Source organism: Procambarus clarkii, chromosome 9 (genome assembly GCF_040958095.1).
Source record: "Procambarus clarkii isolate CNS0578487 chromosome 9, FALCON_Pclarkii_2.0, whole genome shotgun sequence".
Lineage (NCBI taxonomy): Eukaryota > Metazoa > Arthropoda > Malacostraca > Decapoda > Cambaridae > Procambarus > Procambarus clarkii.
The window spans coordinates 9,928,914-9,946,787 of NC_091158.1; the positions used below are offsets into that span (position 1 = coordinate 9,928,914).

The 17,874-nt window shown below is 42.0% G+C and overlaps 1 protein-coding gene across 1 annotated transcript in view; it reads left to right on the top strand.

Annotated features, from left to right (window-relative positions):
* Positions 1–804: 804 nt before the first annotated feature.
* Positions 805–17,874, top strand: part of LOC123766258 (uncharacterized) — a 125,735-nt gene continuing 108,665 nt past the window's right edge. The window contains exon 1 of the mRNA XM_069321104.1: positions 805–897. The gene's annotated coding sequence lies outside the window, so the exon portion shown is untranslated. The remainder of the gene's footprint in view (positions 898–17,874) is intronic.

Below are 17,874 nucleotides of genomic sequence, written 5' to 3' on the forward strand. Positions count from 1 at the left end.
TTCATTCATAAACAGGGGGTTTGGCGGGTGCATGGAATCACTTTTGGGTCTTTGTTTGGAAGACTCAACTGATGACGTTCGAACAATACAATAAATGCTTCACCCAAATACTTCAAACAAATAATTGCCAACAGAACCCAGCCCGTCCTCCAAACAAAGATCTAAAAGTGATTCCATGCACCCGCCAAACCCTCTGTTTATGAATGAAAAGCGGTTTACTCACGACTCACAACTGCTGACGTTCGAACATATCCGGAACAAGTACTTCACTGACGAATTTTGTTCGAATCACAACGCAATAAATGCTTCACCCACGTACCACAAATACAAATAATCGCCAACAGAACCTAACCTAACCTAACCTAACCTATCCTATGCCTATATATACACAATATGCTAATATATTATAATATTAATTTAAATTTGAGAAAATTCCCGTTTTCAATTAACAGCATGTTAAAATTTATGAATGCGTCTGTGGGGTTGACCGCTGAATGTAATGGACTTGAGTCGAGGACGGGTTGCAGAACCGAAAACACAACCTAACCTACATCTAACTATACATAGAAATTTAATATATAATAATATTAACTCATATATGAGCAAAAACTATTTCTTAATACACAATATGCTAAAATTAATGAATTCGTCTGGGTGAGTGACGGCCGCTCCTTTAACAAGCCTGGCCTGAGGACAGGTTGGCGAGTCGTATCTAAACAGCTTTTCATTCATAAACTGAGGGTTTGGCGGCCGGATTAACGAGCATTTGATCTTTGTTGATGAGGACAGGCTGCTATGTATGTTTGCTGTCGCAACCACTACCTGATCATTGTTGAGTTGGAACGGTTACTTAGGAAAGGCAGGACGTCTTGGCGGTGCTACTCTGCAAGGGACGGGGTAAGTGCCTGTTCTATTGTTAAGTATCATGGTCCACCATATTATTCTTATTTAGGCAGTGCATTCTTGAGGTGTAGGTTGTGTTAAACACTTGTTATTATTATCTATTTCATATGTAGCCGTTATCTAATTACTATTATTAGCTCTGATCAGTGAATTAATCATATTGTATACCTGTCTATACTGTTTACTGGACTCGGGGAAATTGATTAGTTACAAGCAAGCTTATTAGTAATTACTTTTGTAGGTTTCATTTTTTTACCAATAGATAGTAATTTCGCTTTTAGACAAACAAGTGCTGTAATAGTCATACATATTACCAGGAATTGAATATTTACTTGTAGAGAGCATATTCGCTTGGGAGCTGCAGGGGCCGTGGACTAAACCCAATGAGTACAAATAGTACTTTAACAGACCTACATGTAATGCCTACAAATATTTTCTTCAATCTCCTGACTATTAAGAGACCTTATCGTAAGTTGAGCCAGTCAAGGCACAACAGTTGCTTGCTTCCCTCGACTGACTCGGAATACGTGACAAGCGCTTAGGGCTCGTACCCCAAATATTCAGGCGACACTTTAGTGATGATGAAGAATATGAGCTGTTGATATGCACTTGCTGCTGCGTTGATCTTATATGAGCGGTCATGAGGACTTTGCTTGTCTGGGGATAATAAGTGAACACAAAGTCCTCTGCGTTATATGTGTAGTAACAGACGGCAAGTTAAACTCCGTTCCAAATAGAAGTCATGCTTCAAGGAGTGTCTCTTAGTACTGAGGTCTAGAGTAGCAAGAGTATTCGCATCTGTTCTACAGGCCTAGTAAGCTTACCCTAACACAAGAGCAGCCAGCAGAGGGAACACCACAAGTTAGAGACATGGGGTGACGGACAGGGAGATATACAGAATCAACAAGAACAAGAGTGATTCAACCACCCAGCTCTTGGTACAACGAGGGCAGACTCAGGAGTTGCTAGATAATAAATAAGGAGTCGAATATTGGATGCCGGGATATATTGGTGCACCAACTCAGAGCACTTTCGTTGACCGTGCAAACGGCAACCGTGTTGACAGTGGCTTATACAACTATAGGTAGTTTATTATGCATAGTGAATGTGTAGCCTATGTGGTCTGCTTTTACGTCCTCGCGTCGACTGCATTTGTATGATGGTTCAAATGATTTATTGTAATAAGAGTTTTTCAATTGTGTCATTCTGTCTGTCCCAACACCGGCACAGACAGTCCCAACACCGGCACAGACAGTCCCAACACCGGCACAGACAGTCCCAACACCGGCACAGACAGTCCCAACACCGGCACAGACAGTCCCAACACCGGCACAGACAGTCCCAACACCGGCACAGACAGTCCCAACACGGGCACAGACAGTCCCAACACGGGCACAGACAGTCCCAACACGGGCACAGACAGTCCCAACACGGGCACAGACAGTCCCAACACGGGCACAGACAGTCCCAACACGGGCACAGACAGTCCCAACACGGGCACAGACAGTCCCAACACGGGCACAGACAGTCCCAACACGGGCACAGACAGTCCCAACACGGGCACAGACAGTCCCAACACCGTCACAGACATTCCCAACACCGTCACAGACATTCCCAACACCGTCACAGACAGTCCCAACACCGTCACAGACAGTCCCAACACCGTCACAGACAGTCCCAACACCGTCACAGACAGTCCCAACACCGTCACAGACAGTCCCAACACCGTCACAGACAGTCCCAACGCCGTCACACAGTCCCAACGCCGTCACAGACAGTCCCAACGCCGTGACAGACAGTCCCAACACCGTGACAGACAGTCCCAACACCGGCACAGACAGTCCCAACACCGGCAGCAAAAGTATCAAAAATCAAAATCAGCATTCTCAAAAACTAATCAGAACAAGCACGGAAAAAAGCTTACCATCAGCCGTAACAAAGCTTTCAAGCAAATAGCTTCTAATTCAAGCGGTATAAATGTCTAAGCTGCATAACAAAGGGGAAGGAAGTCTTAAGGCTAGAGTCCGAGTTTGTGGCAGTCCTCGACGAGTCCTCAGCAGTGGTGGTGATATTTAATATTAAGTGGAGGGAGCGCTTGCCTCCCAGGCTGGAGGTGGGGGTCATTCATAAGCAGTAATATACGGCGGCTCTCGCGTTATCCATCACTCCGACTGAGACTGATCGAGGTCACTCCTGGGGCATTTACTTGCTACTGGACCGGTGGTGTTAGACCAGTGGTGGTGGTGGACCAGTGTGGTGGTGTTGGACCAGTGGTGGTGGTGTTGGACCAGTGGTGGTGGTGTTGGACCAGTGGTGGTGGTGTTGGACCAGTGGTGTGGTGTTGGACCAGTGGTGGTGGTGTTGGACCAGTGGTGGTGGTGTTGGACCAGTGGTGGTGGTGTTGGACCAGTGGTGGTGGTGTTGGACCAGTGGTGGTGGTGTTGGACCAGTGGTGGTGGTGTTGGACCAGTGATGGTGGTGTTGGACCAGTGGTGGTGGTGTTGGACCAGTGGTGGTGTAAGGTATAGTTTAAGAGATCACATCCAGCTTTAAGCCTCTACTGATTCAGTATCTACATGAAAATAGAAATTCAAGAAGCGAGATATTGATACTGTCAGTACGCTTAACTGAAGAGTATGCCTTCTTAACACATGACTTCACCTACAATTAAAGTAGAACGATAGGTGTATGGTTACCTCCTCTGGCCTACAGCCAAGGTTGTGGGGTTATAGTCTTGTGTTTGAAGTGCTGGACACTAACAACGAGGTTACTGGAAGATACCGTGTGGTGGTGATGCAGCCCGTCCTCTACAGCTGCCACAGCGTCACAAAAATGATGCACTAAGTTGCCCGAATCTAACCTAACCGAGGACCCACGAATAGAAAACGGGATAACCCGTCCATTGTGCGAATCGCTACAATTTACAATATAGTACATCATACTTTGGTAAACGCACATTAATCATATTATGTATACAAGAACATGCCTCGATCACATTTTATGTAGGACAGACGTAAATTTTCGTATTTATGTATGCATGTAGGTTAGATTAGCATTTTAAAAGCACTACAGTCACCTTCTATGGTTGATTGTTCAATAAATTAATGAACTGTATGTTAACAGATCTCTAGCCCTGTCCAGGGAGGACAGAATAAAAATATCTATATACTGGTTATCATTGTAAATGTATGGCCACGTCTGTGGTAGAAAAAACTGCCAGTCACCCTAACAACTAGGCCATTAGCACTGCCCCTCCCCCTTACCAGGTCCCTGGCACTCTAACAACCAACACAACCGCCACACTAACACACGTGGCAAATTTCCTCGGCAATAAAATCACCAACTTACAGCTCGGGGTGACGAGAATCGAAGAGAAAATCACAGTGCCATGATTCGCAGCGGCTGGACAACCCATAACCCAGCAGATTTACGAGCCTCCCTATTGCAGTTACTGAGTGAAGGGTCGGTAGGCAACGTGCCCAGATATGCACACCTTTCACAGTTATGAATGGCTGCAACTTGCATTGATCACACTTTGTCACCTGCCAAGCAAAGCAAATTAGGTTATCAAATCACGTAGTGTCACCCAAGTTACTATAAAATATTTACTTAACTGTTAAAGTCAACATGTGAAAAGCTAAGCTGTTTCCCGATGCGATGCAAGTTTTTATTTTAAGTGTTTACAAACAGCAATTTGGAAATTCATCAAATGAAAATGCGAAAATCGATTACACTCGCACAATTTACTCTTTCTTGCTTCCTTTAATTCTTTCCGTTGTATTCACTCGCCTAAGTGGGGTTATTAAAGCTGGCTCGTGGTCCCCACCTTTTAACCATTAATCGTCCTCCTTGACTTCATGGGGTCTTATCATATTTACATTTGATCTCGAGTATGGGGGCTCGTCTCCACCACTTCTGATCCGTAGTGTGCTTAACACTCGCTGTTAACATTAATGTTCTTCCTTATATCGCGAATTCATCCTTCTGTTCGGTTTCTCTTCATGCTCCCTTGCTGTCATTAAGTCTGTCTCCATACACTTTGTCGAGTCCCCTTTGTATCTTATACCTTGTAACAATGTTCTTTGTTTTCGCCTTTTCAGTTTTATATTTTATATTTTATATTTTCCGGTGTATTCTCTCATTATTTTTACCGCCAGCCTGGTCACAAACTTTCGGACATTTTAAATTGTTCTTATGGTATCGCGATTGTGCTGGCATTATCTACGGATCTGACGTAGGTGACGTGTGTCATGACTCTATAGTTCGGGCAAGTAACAACCACACCATCAGCTCATATCATAATTTCCATATGGAACTAATATTCAAGAATTGCATACGAATATTAAGCTTGCATTTAATTTGTCATAAATTACATTCAATTTATAATATATCAGAATATATAAAAGATTTCAGAAAGCTATCATATTTTACAATTTAATAGGTAATAAGTATTACATAAAATATACTGAATAAAAACTTCGCACAGCTCCTGAGGTACAACCTCTCCTGACACTTAACGCATCATTATTTTTAACCTATCGACCACAGAGTAAAGAGATCGCAGCAAGTGACGTTCCCTCTGACTTGCGAGCAACTCGCCCGTTCTCTCCAATACCACTAACAAAAATGGGGCAGTTTTGCCTGACGAAAAGCGTCAGAACCAAGGTAAACCATCTAATCTACCGGAGCCGATAATCATTAGGGCCATGAGGCGTCATATTGCCGTGATTTTAATTTCCCTAAACAGAACAAGTTTTACGTTAAGATCGAGAGCGTAAAAAATGTAGTGTGTTCAGTAAGAGAACAGGCTGGATCCACACACTGTAAACTACGAGTATACTAAAGAAGTATCCCTCTGATAATGAGATCCTTGCTACAGAGTCGGGTTGAAGGCCCACGACTAAACACAATATTTTTCTCGCTCTGAGTAACAAACTTGTATATCACACAGCTCCAAACACAAAAATACATAAGAGTCGGTTTCTTAGATAATTGCTTTTTGAGACAAATTAACCTGGAGAAAATCAAGAGTTTCTTGAATTATCATAAATTCCTTTAACAATTTACTACATCTTAATGGTAACATCAGATTATATGACATTTCCTGTTGTGCAGTTCGTTCTCATGCCGTGACGAGCATCAAATTTTAAGTGGTTTTGCCTAAAGTAACTAGTGGCCACAAGATTTAAGAGTAACGTAAATTCAACGTTGAAGTAACGCTACTCCTGAATATTGTGGCAACTGGGTACTTATCTCTTAGGCAAACCCAACCTAACCTACCGAGGCCGATGGTAGTAATAGAGTGCGGGTTAGTGCATCAGGGTGCTCGTCATTGAACACCGTGGATCATTGTTGTCTTTATGGCAGTCATGTTGGTTCAATTCAATTTCATTCTTTATTATGCACCCCATACCCATCCCGTAGGCGGTGGTGTAAAGGATTACAGAGGCACATAATCGGTTCAGAAACTGAACCCTCTAGTTCGTTCAGCTAAGCAAATAACAATCTTTTGACGCTAATTACAAAATTATTAATGTTATATATACATGTACACATACTCATACATACATGTACATATATATACGTATACATATATACATACACATACATATTTAATCACCCACACAAATACACACATCAATAATCTTTTGTGTCACAAGTGATTCAACAAGAGGCTCACAACAGTCACTATACAAGGCACTTTACATCTATGATGAGTCGCACAGTTACTAATCTTGCTGCACACCCACCCAACTGGGCGGCAGCTTTACTGTGATTTCAGTATATCAGTGTTACATTTACAATTTAGTGGGTTCAGCTTCAGAATTTGTCCTTAGTATAGAAGTGTAGCGTAGCAACATTCATTGTCACTGATGGTTGTGTGTACTATGTTACAATTAGGAGTTAGTGCGTGTTAGGGTTGTCGAAGTTGTGTTGTTATCACCACCAATCGAAACAAAATTATTCTATGGTAAGAAAGTATGATTTTGGCATAAATCCTGGCGCAGAGATTGGTAATCATTCAGTGCGACCCATGCTAAGCAAGTTTAAATGACAGAGAACGGAACACCCTCATGGGGCGACTAATATAAAGTGCCTTTCAAATTGCTCTGTGGTCGCATTAGGATCCTGAAAACAATTGCTTATAGTTTCATAAAACGTTTGTTGTACAACATATTTTACCTTAATTACGTCTGGATAATACCTTTTGAGTAGGCTAAATGTTATTAAGTTCAATACAGCGCATATGTCAATCAAATTAATTAAAATTTCAAAACTTCTGTAACTTAAACCTAACAATGCTTCAAAATGTTCAGTGGGAAAACAAATGTCAAGCCATAGCCACTTGAATAAAAGGTGTTAAATAAATCGTTTCATTACATTTCATATAGTTCATATTTGCCCGAAACGATATGCGTGCTAGTGGCTTTACAAGAATGTAAATTCAACTTAATTTCTATGTTCTCTGTTAACCCCCAATGTACCTTCTTGTATATAACTAAATAAATAAAATAAATAAATAAATAAATAAATAAATAAATAAGCTGATACGTATCGAAGGAAGGAATCACCGCACCCCCCCCCCCCCACCGGAATTAGGAATCACCGCACCCCCCCCCCCCCCCACCGGAATTAGGAATCACCGCACCCATCCCCCTCCGGAATTAGGAAATCACCGCACCCCCCCCCCCCCACCGGTATCAGGAATCACCGCACCCCCCCCCCCCCCCACCGGTATCAGGAATCACCGCAACCACCCCCCCCCCCTCCGGAATTGAGAAGACCTATACTACAATACAAAATTGCCTCATTGTTCTCAGAACCAAATGATTGGTGTTAGAGTGGAATGAGTGACGATGGTGATAAGGGCAATGAGGGTAAGAGGGAAAGGTTTAATAAGAATTGCAAACAGGAAGATATTCAAATGAAACACAAGCCTAATCTACCCTCTTAATTATGAGTACACCATGCTATAATTACTCACTTACCATGACCATACTTAAGACGCTGAATTTACATACAACTTGTCACCTAAACAACATCTCTAATTTATTACTCACACCGCTGCACGCAAATTACAAAGACGATTTTAAAGTTAAGTTTGATTGAATTAATCATAACGCTTTGATTAGCCTAGCCATAACGCTTTGACTGGCCTAGCCATAACGCTTTGACTGGCCTAGCCATAACGCTTTGACTGGCCTAGCCATAACGCTTTGACTGGCCTAGCCATAACGCTTTGACTGGCCTAGCCATAACGCTTTGACTGGCCTAGCCATAACGCTTTGACTGGCCGAGCCATAACGCTTTGACTGGCCTAGCCATAACGCTTTGACTGGCCTAGCCATAACGCTTCGACTGGCCTAGCCATAACGCTTCGACTGGCCTAGCCATAACGCTTCGACTGGCCTAGCCATAACGCTTCGACTGGCCTAGCCATAACGCTTCGACTGGCCTAGCCATAACGCTTCGACTGGCCTAGTCACAACGCTTCGACTGGCCTAGCCACAACGCTTCGACTGGCCTAGTCACAACGCTTCGACTGGCCTAGTCAGAACGCCTTGACTGGCCTGGTCACAACGCCTTGACTGGCCTGGTCACAACGCCTTGACTGGCCTGGTCACAACGCCTTGACTGGCCTAGTCACAACGCCTTGACTGGCCTGGTCACAACGCCTTGACTGGCCTGGTCACAACGCCTTGACTGCCTGGTCACAAACGCCTTGACTGGCCTGATCACAACGCCTTGACTGTCCTGGTCACAACGCCTTGACTGGCCTGGTCACAACGCCTTGGCTGGCCTGGTCACAACGCCTTGACTGGCCTGGTCACAACGCCTTGACTGGCCTGGTCACAACGCCTTGACTGGCCTGGTCACAACGCCTTGACTGGCCTGGTCACAACGCCTTGACTGGCCTGGTCACAACGCCTTGACTGGCCTGGTCACAACGCCTTGACTGGCCTGGTCACAACGCCTTGACTGGCCTGGTCACAACGCCTTGACTGGCCTGGTCACAACGCCTTGACTGGCCTGGTCACAACGCCTTGACTGGCCTGGTCACAATGCCTTGACTGGCCTGGTCACAACGCCTTGACTGGCCTGGTCACAACGCCTTGACTGGCCTAGTCACAACGCCTTGACTGGCCTAGTCACAACGCCTTGACTGGCCTAGTCACAACGCCTTGACTGGCCTAGTCACAACGCCTTGACTGGCCTGGTCAAAACAAGGAGTTGTGGAGAGGGAAGGGGGAGGTTGTGGAGATGGTGGTTGATGGAAGGGGGAATTGTGATGATATGATGCCGAGGGACGGGGGAGGTTGTGATGGATATAGTGGTTCATGGCTGGGGAATGTGGTTGTGATTGAGGTGGTGGTATGACAGCGAGAGAAGGGGGAGGGGGGCTTGTGGTGGTGATATGATGGCGAAGGAAGAGTGGGGGGGTTGTGCTGAAGGTGGTGGTATCATGATGCGGAAGGGGGATTGTGGTGTAGGATAGGGACGGGAATTGTGATGGCATTAGTCGTGGAAATTGATGGAACAGTTTAAGAGTGTACCAAAAAATGTAAAGATTATTTATCATTATTTTTTTTTTACAAAGGAACATATGAACATGTTCTACATTCATATTTTGATGGTTTGCATAATTGATATTCTCGCTAAGATATTAAATATTACTTAGCTTAATTATATTTTAATATAAGTAGAAAGGGAGTTAGAAAGAAATGAAGGAGACCAGTCTCGAAATACTGGGAGAAATTAATTGGTCTAACTTATGGTAGAGTTAGCTTATATTTGTCATGAGTGTTTAATATGTGCTAGGCTTGCAAGGTTTAATCTGAGGAAGACATGGTAACAATTAATCTGTGCTACACTTAAACGTTTATTCTGTTCCATGCTTGGAGAAGGAAGAATTTAATAACATGCTAAGATTTAGTCAGTGTTATGTTTCGCTAGCAAGAGTTTGTATAAATCCGTTTCAGAAGATTTGTAATCTCCGCTAGATTTAGATACTTTTACAGGAGACTAAAAATATTTAATTTGTCATAAAGATAAAAAAAATTGTCAATCTGGATATCAATAATTGTAAATGATACAAAACTTATAATTTGAGAAAATATAGTTCTTGGAAAAGGTGGGTTGTGGCTGTGGTATGATGGTGGGGAAGGGGGGTTGTAGAGATGGTGATATGATGGCGAGGGAAGGGGGGTTGTGGAGATGGTGATATGATGGCGAGGGAAGGAGGGAAGTTGTAATGGAGGTGGAGGAATAACAGCGAGGGAAGGGGGGAGGTTTGTGATGGATATGGTGGTTGATGGCGGGGGAAGGGGGTTGTGATGGAGGTGGTGATATGATGGCAAGGAAAGGAGGGTTTGTGGAGGTAGGTGGTGGTATGATGACGTAGGAAGAATGGGAGGGGGTTGTGATGAAGGTGGTGGTATCATGATGCGGAAGGGGGATTATGGTAGAGATATTGGAATGGTGGTGTAGGATAGGAACAGGAATTGTAATGACATTAGTTGTGGAAGTTGGTGGAACAGTTAAGGAGTCATTAGATTAGTTTATTAAAAATTGTTCAATGTCAACCAATATTTTTTAAATAGTTGTATATAAAAGGGCTACAATTGTTCCAAGTTTCAGTACTGCCGCGTAAATAGAAAGGGAGATTTTTTTTCGACGAATTTTACACATTTTCAAGTGTGAATAAAAAAACACACCTTTCAGATATAATCATTGTATGACACTTTTCTGGCACATTATCATATAATAAAGGTTCGTAAATTGAGGAGTTTCCAAAACATCTTTAGTTTTCCTAATACAAATAGTCAGAGTTTCCCCCCAAAAAATATGCAAATGCAACATGTTTATTGCTATTATAAAATCAATACATGAACTTAGGACAAAACGCTGACTACAGATTTTAGAGACATACACTCTACATATAAGGTGTAAGTTTCATATAAATTGAATAAAAAATGAAAGAGTTATATGAACGTTTAAGTTACTTGAAATAAAAAAAAAGTAAAAAATAAAGTCTAAGGTGTTGCCATCTGTGGCTGAGGTTGACATCGACCAATGTCCTGGGCCCCTTGGCACCCTTACAAATAGGCTTACGTGCAGTCAGGTGTATAAGTTTCATGCAAATCGTCCGATAAACAAATGAGAAAATAAAATTGAAAAAAGAAAAAACAAAAATCTAATTTTTTTTAACTTAATTTTGTTGTAATAAAGCTAATTATTTTTTTTAATATATGCTATTGTGATAGCTGAGAGTCATAGACATGATTTCAGTTGACACTTGTGTTTGATAATCGTTTTTGACCATTTTGGAAATTTTTTGACACCTAATTCAATATTTTTTCTCCCTTCCTATTTGTGCTACGATGCTGAGACTTGGACCAGATGAAACCCTTTTCATATACAACTAGCCACAAAAATTGGTTCACATTGAACAACTTTCAAAAAACTATCTAATGCAAACTATTGGCGTCTTAAGAGTGCCCCCAAAAAATGCAAAAACCGTTGTTTTTTTGTTGTTGTTTTTTTGAGATATATACAAGAGTTGTTACATTCTTGTACAGCCACTAGTACGCGTAGCGTTTCGGGCAGGTCCCTGGAATACGATCCCCTGCCGCGAAGAATTGTTTTTTCATCCAAGTACACATTTTACTGTTGCGTTAAACAGAGGCTACAGTTAAGGAATTGCGCCCATTAATCCTCCCCGGCCAGGATACGAACCCATGACAAAGCGCTCGCGGAACGCCAGGCGAGTGTCTTACCACTACACCACGGAGACTGTTTTTTTTTAATATAAGTTTCATATAAATTGAATAAAAAATGAAAGAGTTATATGAACGTTTAAAAAACTTAAGATAATTTAATTATAATTTATTATTTTTTTTTTTACTAGGGAACAAGTTTCATGCAAATCATCCGATAAACAAATGAGAAAATAAAATTGAAAAAAGAAAAAACAAAAATCTAAATTTTTTTAACTTAATTTTTTTGTAATAAAGCTAATTAAATTCTTTTGTTTAATATATATATGCTATTGTGATAGCTGAGAGTCATAGACATGATTTCAGTTGACACTTGTGTTTGATAATCGTTTTTGACCATTTTGGAAATTTTTTGACACCTAATTCAATATTTTTTTTCTCCCTTCCTATTTATGCTACGATGCTGAGACTTGGACCAGATGAAACCCTTTTCATATACAACTAGCCACAAAAATTGGTTCACATTGAACAACTTTCAAAAAACTATCTAATGCAAACTATTGGCCGCTTAAGAGTGTGTCCTCAAAAAATACAAAAACCATTTATTATTTTTTTTTACAAGGGAACATATGAACAAGGTCTACATTCATATTTTGATGGTTTACATTAATATTTTCACTAAAGACATTAAATATTACTTCGCTTAATTATATTTTAGTATAAGTAGAAATGGAGTTAGCAGGAAATGAAGGAGAGACCAGTCTCGAAAAAGCTGGGAGAATTTAATTGGTTTAACTTATGGCAGAGTTAGCTTATATTTATGTCATGAGTGTTAAATGTGTGCTAGGCTTGCGAGATTTAGTCTGAGGAAGACATGTTAAAAATTAATCTGTGCTACACTTAAACGTTTATTCTGTACCATGCTTGGACAAGGAAGAATTTAATAACATGCTAAGATTTAGTTAGTGTTATGTTTCGCTAGCAAAGAGTTTGTAAAAATCAGTTTCAGAAGGTTTGTAATATCCGCTAGATTTAGATACTTTTACAGGTGACTAAAAATATTTAGATTTGTTAATCTGAATATCAATAATTGTAAATGACCCTAAACTTATATTTTGAGAAAATATATATAATTCTTGCAACGTGCGAAAAAAAGATAATTGTGGTTACAGGCAATGATCACAGTTCTGACCCACATTATTTGAGGATGGGTTGAAATAACTGGCAACGATAGCAACCTACTAAACCTAATCTAAGCCTAACGATACACAAATCCATAAACCGTAATAATATAACATGTGATAAATGGAACTGATTGGGCTCAATAAGTGTGAATCACATATTGATTGTCCGTGAACATTTCATTGTATTTTTGTCAGACTTGGAGGTGGTTGGTCACCAACCACCCTTAGTGTAAGCCTACTGAACTTTACTGAACTATTACTGAAACTATTCCTATACACACAACTTTACCAAGAACCTAACCTACCTACTTGCCCTAAGCCTAGGCTACTAAAATATACTAACAGATAGATATAGGTACCGAATTGAGTAAGTCGTATTTATGCTGAAAACGATAAATTACAAGAACGTGGCTGAAAATATGATGATCAAACCACACATCAGAAAATGAAGACACGATGGTCCGTCCTGGACCATTATCTAGACTTGATGATAGTCCAGGAGGGACCGAAACATTGTCAGTTTCTTCATTTTTCTGATGAAAATGTGTTTGTTGTCTGGTCTTTCCATTCACCTGGGCTCTAGGAGACTCGAACCGTGGACCCCACGCGTTAGGCAGAAGCTTAAGTACATATGAATACAGCCTTTCCTTTTTATGGTGGGCAGACTAAGCACACTGTGCCCAGGGAAACAAAAATTTATGTTACTGGCATAAACTTTTGATACCCCCCCCCCCTTACTAGATATCCATCAATACAAACCTTTCTAGAAATCTAGCGCGGGAATTAGAAACATTCGTATGGATTAGTTCCAGCACTAAAAAAGCAATCACGACGTTTCATTTTAGTCATAATTATAATACAATACATAAATATAATATAAAACTTTATAGCAATATATAATTGATGGTACTATAAAATCACGCATAATAGTTAGGTAAGCCATACTGAATTATTTAAAAATTATTAAAATCTCGACAGCACACCTTCCTCACACTAGATTCGTACAAAATACTTGAATTAAAACCTCTACCAAACACTAAAAATTTAATTACGGATAAAGACGTACTCTTTAATAAAATAATAAACACATTTGAAGGCCTATAAAATAGTTGGCTTGGCCGCCTGAATACAAATTAACCTGCATGACAGGACATTCAGGCCGCACGTTGCGGCCGCCTGCTGGAGTTATGCAGAAAATCCAATGCATGCAAGAGCCTAAACCACACATCAATTATGTCTCCTTCGTGCCGTGAGGTAGGTAATACATATGCATACATACATACAAGTGACTATAACAGCATGCAATGAGTCTTACCTTTGTATCTTCCCTCTTTGTATCTTGATGGACGGGCCAGGTGTGACCCATTGATGCCCCCGCGCCTCGGCCATTGTCATGGGAGCCACAGACGATAAAAACGTCATCTTTCCCCGTTTCAAGCACTGATATGACCTCGCTACACGTCGCCGCACGCAAACGCAACACAAAGTAATAAAATACACGCGTTACATTGTCCAATGAGCCCGATTGTTCCTCAAATTGGCAGCCGCCTTGAGCACCCCGCCGCTCTCGTCTCCCCGGGAGGCAGGCGCTGACAGCGTGACGTCATCATTGTCCGTAATTATGTCCTGTGGCTTTGACTACTGTTGTTGGCTATGGGTGGGGGGTCAGGGCGTTGTTATTTATAAAGGGGGAATGTTGTTGATGGGGAGTATTGTCGTTGGAGGAGATAAAGGGTCGGAGATTGTAGGATAGATAAAGTTTTTCCTTTACTGAGTGAAGAAAGTTTGACTTCACTAGAGGGTCATATCCGAATGAAAAAACATGCTTACAAAATAGCGCCAAACCGCCCTCAAACGTCGAGATGTTATAAAAAAAAAAAATTTTGCGATTATGTAACCAAGATGTTCAGAAATAAAATCATTGACAAAAAGTGAGCCCGAATAACACGTTATATACAATACGGATCAACTTGTAGCCTCTCTAAAAAGGTTGTTTTCAACAAACGTAAAAACAAAATCTGTTTTATAGATCGCCTAAAACATTCAGTTAGGTGTACAAAAAATAAAACTACAGCATTTATTTAATTAAACCAATTATTATTGCCCTGAAGCTTCAGATCCCAGGCTGAGATTGTCGGAGTTCTCTCTGACTTTCAACACTGAAAAGTTGGCACCCCTGAAAAGAAAGATAAATAATCAAATAATATGGCTTCAGTTTCGTTATAACACACAAAACGTGATCAAGTAAGTGATAAGTGTAGAATCCAAAGAGTTGATGTGACTGACAATTACAAGCCCAGGTAATGAGTGGGTGAGGAACTTACACCAATGATTTCTGTCAAGCCAGAGGGGGGGGGGGGAGGTTGATGTTGGTGACTGGTGTTGTCGACGAGTGGGTCAAGTATATGTGGGTGTCCGCTCGAATACCAAGAGGGTAGTGAATGATAGACATACAAACAAAATACAAATATTTATTCAGGTAAAGTATATACATACAAGGTGAAATACAAAAGTTGATGGCTTTATAGATAGAGCTAGTACATGCAATGCCTAAAGCCACTATTACGCAAAGCGTTTCGGGCAGATGTTGCAAGACCACAATGTGTCGAGTACAGCAGCTGATGGTATACCAGGAATACATTTTTGTCATCAACCTTTGCAATATAAACATGGGTGTAATAGAGTATATTTACCTAAGAAGCGGGAGCCTAGTTCTCAGGTCGACACTGTGACTTTCGACAGGTCTGGTTGCTATACATTATAATTACCAGCCTATAAAGCCCACCAGATTTTATATGTAATTAGATGTAACAAATAAGATAATTTCCAATGTTGATCTGTTTAGTACAGCGAAGTGGCACGAGGAGGAATATATGAGAGAAGGAAGTAATGTGTGGTGTTTGTTGCATGAATTCAAATTAAAATTTTTATTCAGGAAAAGTACATACATAGAAGATGAGTTACAAACATACTGTTGTATTTATAGATAGAGCTAGTTCATACAATACCTAAAGCCATTAATGCGCATAGAGTTTCGGGCAAGAGCTTGGGGGGGGGGAGTGATGTGTGGTGTTGCATGAGAGCTTGGGGGAGTGATGTGAGGTGTTGCATGAGGGCTTGGGGGAGTGATGTGAGGTGTTGCATGAGAGCTTGGGGGAGTGATGTGAGGTGTTGCATGAGAGCTTGGGGGAGTGATGTGAAGTGTTGCATGAGAGCTTGGGAGAGTCATGTGGTGTTGCATGAGGGCTTGGGGGAGTGATGTGAGGTGTTGCATGAGAGCTTGGGGGAGTGATGTGGTGTTGCATGAGGGCTTGGGGGAGTGATGTGAGGTGTTGCATGAGAGCTTGGGGGAGTGATGTGAGGTGTTGCATGAGGGCTTGGGGGAGTGATGTGAGGTGTTGCATGAGAGCTTGGGGGAGTGATGTGGTGTTGCATGAGGGCTTGAGGGAGTGATGTGAGGTGTTGCATAAGGATTTGGGGCTCAAGGCGGGCTTCTTGTAAGGCCGGCATTCCATTCCCGATGGTCAAAGTGGTTGGGCACCATTCCTTTATGTTCTCATATTCCAGCTCCTTTCATCATATCTCTTCATGTGCTGTACAGTCATATTGAACTGTATGATTTCGATCCCATCAATCACAATATTTTCTCAGTCATACTCAACACCTTCTCCTCATAATTACCTTTACCCAACCCCACAGAGTGGGCATGGGATCCATAATAACTAATTAAACAAAGAGTAATTACTTAATGTGGGTGACAAGCTCTGATGCGCTCGCACTAAGCATACAGAGTTACATTATATAATTACAACCATTATAACGTCTGTGAAATGTATGGGATCCGCTTATTGGGTGTAAAATATACATCACCAATGACCGTATAGTCACATCGCACCAGAACCACTCGAACCTTGCAACAAAAAAAGCAAACGTTGTTGCAGTGACAGCCGACACATGCTGGCAAGAGAAGGTAAACTGGCGTTGAAAAATTACATGTCCGGCGTGTCGGGTTCGACATGTTGGCTTCATATTTTCTCCCGTAAATTGAGATGCGATAACAAGAGGTTATATTTTCTTAATATTTTATATTGTATGTATCGTTGTTTTTTTAATTAATTGGGTTCATTATCATAGGCTTTAGAACAGGTGTCCGCTGATTACAAATGAGTATTATGAAGGTATTAGGCTACAGGCACCAACCAAGACTAGCATGGTTTTTTGTTTTCTTTGCAGGAATATTCCTGCGCGGGCCTTAAGCCTCGGGCTGGTCCACTGAGTGTTGCTTGTTTCTGTTTTATTTGGGCGGAGTATGAGTATTTATGACTCGTATGGTCGCTTCAGTAAGATTTTGTCCCGTGTGTTTAACAACTTCTTCTGCTCTGTTGAATCTAATTTGAAATCTTAATGGGTTTGTAACTGTGCACTGTGTTAGATACTGTTCCAGCGGTCTGTCGGGCATTTCTCCACAGTGTTGACATTATGGTGGTGGTGATGTTACTGATGGTGGTGGTGATGTAACTGATGGTGGCGATGTTACTGATGGTGGTGGTGATGTTACTGATGGTGGTGGTGATGTTACTGATGGTGGTGGTGATGTTACTGATGGTTGTGGTGATGTTACTGATGTTGATGTTACTGATGGTTGTGATGATGTTACTGATGGTGGTGATGTTACTGATGGTGGTGGTGGTGTTACCTCTGCCCGGGGCACTGTTACCTCTGCCCGGGACACTGTTACCTCTGCCCGGGGCACTGTTACCTCTGCCCGGGGCACTGTTACCTCTGCCCGGGGCACTGTTACCTCTGCCCGGGGCACTGTTACCTCTGCCCGGGGCACTGTTACCTCTGCCCGGGGCACTGTTACCGCTGCCCGGGGCACTGTTACCGCTGCCCGGGGCACTGTTACCGCTGCCCGGGGCACTGTTACCGCTTCCCGGGGCACTGTTACCTCTGCCCGGGGCACTGTTACCGCTGCCCGGGGCACTGTTACCGCTGCCCGGGGCACTGTTACCGCTGCCCGGGGCACTGTTACCTCTGCCCGGGGCACTGTTACCGCTGCCCGGGGCACT